This window comes from Neomonachus schauinslandi, chromosome 8, assembly GCF_002201575.2.
Source record: "Neomonachus schauinslandi chromosome 8, ASM220157v2, whole genome shotgun sequence".
NCBI lineage: Eukaryota > Metazoa > Chordata > Mammalia > Carnivora > Phocidae > Neomonachus > Neomonachus schauinslandi.
This window is the reverse complement of record NC_058410.1, coordinates 95,253,733-95,258,774: the sequence shown is the minus strand read 5'-3', so window position 1 is coordinate 95,258,774 and position 5,042 is coordinate 95,253,733. Positions and strand designations below refer to the sequence as shown.

The 5,042-nt window shown below is 39.7% G+C and overlaps 1 pseudogene; it reads right to left on the bottom strand.

The window, feature by feature from the left end:
• Window positions 1-230: 230 nt before the first annotated feature.
• Window positions 231-2,177, bottom strand: LOC110582023 (annotated as a pseudogene).
• Between the last annotated feature and the right edge of the window lie 2,865 nt (window positions 2,178-5,042).

The window sequence follows — 5,042 nt, the reverse complement described above, 5'->3', positions numbered from 1 at the left end:
GATGTTGCTTCCATATGGGCCTCTATCACTGCTGCTGATACTGGGGGTAGAAGAGGAGGTGATCGGACCATTCCAGGGACTGCAGCACCCCCACATTTTCTCTGTGCAGGTCACAGCCTAGAGGCCTGGCTGTGCCACATGGGGTTGACTTGGATTCCTGGTGCAGGGGGGCTGGGCCTGGGACACTGCTGAGGAAACAGAAACCATGGAGACCTCTGACCCTGGCACAGTTAGGCTCTCTTGCTGAGATTGAGACTGAGGAATTTCTTGAGGTTTTAAGACCCTATGAACATGTAAAATGGAGTATGGTATCTTCTGTTCACTACTGGCTTTTGCAGTTTCTCCCAATTCTGTTCATCAAAATGCAGGGAACTGCTAACCAGTGTATATATGATAACTCCCAAGCAACACATATTTATTTACCAGGGGTGCACCTTACATTTGGCTCTGGAAGATTTCTAAGGAAGCATAAGAGGACTGACACAGAAGGTGTTCAGCTTGTTGTCAAAGGTGAATTTCTTGCTGCAAAGTCTGCAATCTTGATGTTCATGTCAGCATCCAAGAGCAGGTTTTCTGTCTTTAAGTCTCTATTAATAAGAAACTTCCAGGGGCAGTACTGCACAGTAGATACTAGCTGGTGGCATTTGGCTCAGGCCTCTTTCTTTCCTACTCCCTGGGCCAGCAGATACTCAAATACCTCTTGTCCACTAGTATGCCTCATGAGAAGATAAGGTATTTACTCAGTCTCTATCCCTTCAAATAATTTCACTATGTTCACTATGATTCAAAGCCTTCATGATTTTTACTTCATGGAATCATTTCTGGAGGTTGAGTTCTATTGAGTTTTGTCAATGATTTTCACAGCTATCTCTTTCCCAGTCAGAATGTGCTGAGTCAATTTCACCTTGCCAAAGTTATCCTTGGAGAGGTAACACTTGGTGATGTTCTTGAGAGACCAGCAACTATCAACACAGGCTTCCTGTTCAGCAGAGGTGAATGGCTGAAAGGAACTGCAGTGTGTTGGACTTACTGTTGGGGTTAGAGTCAAGGTGTCCCAAGGGCAGCTTAAAATTTGGAAAAGCAGCTGAGAAACTTGGTCCAAATTGCTTAAAAGAAAATCATTTCCGGGGCGCCTGGGTGGCTCAGTTGGTTAAGTGACTGCCTTCGGCTCAGGTCATGATCCTGGAGTCCCAGGATCGAGTCCCGCATCGGGCTCCCTGCTCAGCGGGGAGTCTGCTTCTCCCTCTGACCCTCCTCCCTCTCCTGCTCTCTCTCTCTCATTCTCTCTCTCTCAAATAAATAAATAAATAAATAAATCTTTAAAAAAAATAAATAAAAAATAAAAAAATTTAAAAAAAAAAAAAAAAGAAAATCATTTCCAAAGCATACCTGATGAACTGATCTTTATAGTGGAATCAAAAACAAAACAAAACAAACAAAAAAAACCCCACAACTGCCAGACCAAAATAAAAAATAAACAAAAAAAAAGAGCAAGCTAATTAAAAAAGAGAGAGAGAGCATAAAAGATAAAGGGAAATTGAGAAAAAGAATAAAGAAAAAAATAAAATGAGAAAAAAATTAAAGAGTAAAGAAAAACAAAAATATAATAACAACAAACAAAATAGACAAGGGACCCATAATGCCAAAGAACAAACAATCTATCTTTAATCCCTCAGGTTACTGAAAACCAGCTTTCTGAACTGGAAGGACCACAAACCTACGCCTAACCAAGGACTTAAATGCAGGCTTGTAATTCCGTAACAATGACATAACAAAGAACAAGGAATTGGGATAATCCGTAGTGGTTTTCATATGTTGGCCTGAAGGACCCTTTACCCTTATAAAAAATTATCAAGGCCCCCGTGGGGTGCCTGACTGACTCAGTCAGTGGAGCGTGCGACTCTTGATCTGAGGGTCATGAGTTCAAGCCCTGCATTGGGACTAGAGCTTACTTTAAAAAAAATCATCAAAAAATTATCGTGGACCCCAAAGAGCTTTTGTTTATGTGGGTTATAGCTATTAATATTTACCTGAGAATTAAAATTTGTAAAATGCTTCAGTGGATTTTCATTCCCAGTTTGAATAATTTTTGGCTTTCAAAGAGCTCATAATGTCTATACTTTTTTCTGTAAACTCTGAGTAATTGGTCTTAAAATGATGCCAATATTTAACATCATGATGCTATACAAAATGTTCTATTGCATAACACACAATAAGGTACATTATCATCATCCAGAAAGCTTATAAGAAGATACCTCTCATCATATTTTATTTCTTATTTACAGTTTTGCCCAGTTGCTTTGGAACAGATGTCTCCTTTCCAAGAGCAAAAGAACTTACTATGTATGTATGTTTCAGTACCTTTAACTATAGAGGTTACACCTGTGGGTTGAGAAAGCAAGTCTTTTTTTTTTTTTAAATCAACAATCCATCATGTCCCATGTCCCTTTATTCAACATGGGTAGTAGAGTCCAAGCGGTGGACATGACAAGATACTCCTACATGATTAAACTATTTATTGATTATCTAGATACAAAAATGTGCAAAAATCAACAGTGTACAGCTTGGTGGCTGTTCACAGTTGAACTCCCTATTGAACTAACATCCAGACCAAGAAACATAATATTAACAGCTCCCTGCCATCCATCACCCTCCTTTCTAGGCACTTGTTCCTTAAGAGTAGCCACTATTATGCAGCCATCAAAAGGAATGAGATCTTGCCATTTGCAACAACATGGATGGAACTGGACGGTATTATGCTGAGTGAAATAAGTCAGTCAGAGAAAGACATGTATCATATGACCTCACTGATACGAGGAATTCTTAATCTCAGGAAACTAACTGAGGGTTGCTGGAGTGGTGGGGGATGGGAGGGATGGGATGGCTGAGTGATAGACATTGGGGAGGGTATGTGCTATGGTGAGTGCTGTGAATTGTGCAAGACTGTTGAATCACAGATCTGTACCTCTGAAACAAATAATGCAATATATGTTAAGAAAAAAAAAAAAGAAGAAGAAGATAGCAGGAGGGGAAGAATGAAGGGGGGGAAATCAGAGGGGGAGATGACCATGAGAGACGATGGACTCTGAAAAACAAACTGAGGGTTCTAGAGGGGAGAGGGGTGGGAGGATGGGTTACCCTGGTGATGGATATTAAAGAGAGCACGTTCTGCATGGAGCACTGGGTGTTATGTACAAACAATGAATCATGGAACACGACATCAAAAACTAATGATGTAATGTATGGTGATTAACATAACAATAAAAAATTTTAAAAAGAAGAGTAGCCACTGTTCTAACAATATAGGTTACTGTCTCTTGTTTATGAATTTTACACAAATATAATCACACAACATTAAATCCTTTGTGTCTGTATCCTTTGTTCAATATTCTTGTGACATTTATCTATACTGTTTACTTTGCTATTCTAAATGCCATTGGGCATACATTTTGTGACTATAAGAGTTTATCAATTTAACTGTTCATGGGCATTTGGGTACTGTTTGGGGACGTTAAGAATAGTGCTGCTTGATGATATGATACTTTATGTGGAAAACCCAAAAGACTCCATCCCAAAACTGCTAGAACTCATACAGGAACTCAATAAAGTGGCAGGATATAAAATCAATGCACAGAAATCAGTGGCATTCCTATACACCAACAACAAGACAGAAGAAAGAGAAATTAAGGAGTCGATCCCATTTACAATTGCACCCAAAACCATAAGATACCTAGGAATAAATCTAACCAAAGAGGCAAAGGATCTGTACTCAGAAAACTATAAAATACTCATGAAAGAAATTGAGGAAGACACAAAGAAATGGAAAAACGTTCCATGCTCATGGATTGGAAGAACAAATATTGTGAAGATGTCAATGCTACCTAGAGCAATCTACACATTTAATGCAATGCCTATCAAAATACCATCCACTTTTTTCAAAGAAATGGAACAAATCATCCTAATATTTGTATGGAACCAGAAAAGACCCCGAATAGCCAGAGGAATGTTGAAAAAGAAAAGCAAAGCTGGCAGCATCACAATTCCGGACTTCCAGCTCTATTACAAAGCTGTCATCATCAAGGCAGTATGGTACTGGCACAAAAACAGACACACAGATCAATGGAACAGAATAGAGAGCCCAGAAATGGACCCTCAACTCTATGGTCAACTCATCTTCGACAAAGCAGGAAAGAATGTCCAATGGCAAACAGACAGTCTCTTCAACAAATGGTGTTGGGAAAATTGGACAGCCACATGCAGAAGAATGAAACTGGACCATTTCCTTACACCACACACAAAAATAGACTCCAAATGGTTGAAAGACCTAAATGTGAGACAGGAGTCCATCAAAATCATAAAGGAGAACACAGGCAGCAACCTCTTTGACCTCAGCCACAGCAACTTCTTCCTAGAAACATCGCCAAAGGCAAGGGAAGCAAGGGCAAAAATGAACTATTGGGACTTCATCAAGATAAAAAGCTTCTGCACAGCAAAAGAAACAGTCAACAAAACTAGAGACAACCGACAGAATGGGAGAAGATATTTACAAATGACATATCAGATAAAGGGCTAGTATCCAAAATCTATAAAGAACTTCTTAAACTCAACACCCAAAGAACAAATGATCCAATCAAGAAATGGGCAGAAGACATGAACAGACATTTTTCCAAAGAAGACATCCAAATGGCCAACAGACACATGAAAAAGTGCTCAACATCACTCGGCATCAGGGAAATCCAAATCAAAACCTCAATGAGACACCACCTCACACCAGTCAGAATGGCTAAAATTAACAAGTCAGGAAATGACAGATGTTGGCGGGGATGTGGAGAAAGGGGAACCCTCCTACACTGTTGATGGGAATGCAAGCTGGTGCAACCACTCTGGAAAACAGTATGGAGCTTCCTCAAAAAGTTGAAAATAGAGCTACCATATGATCCAGCAATTGCACTACTGGGTATTTACACCAAAGATACAAATGTAGTGATCCAGAGGGGTATGTGCACCCCGATGTTGATAGCAGCAATGTCCACAATAGCCAA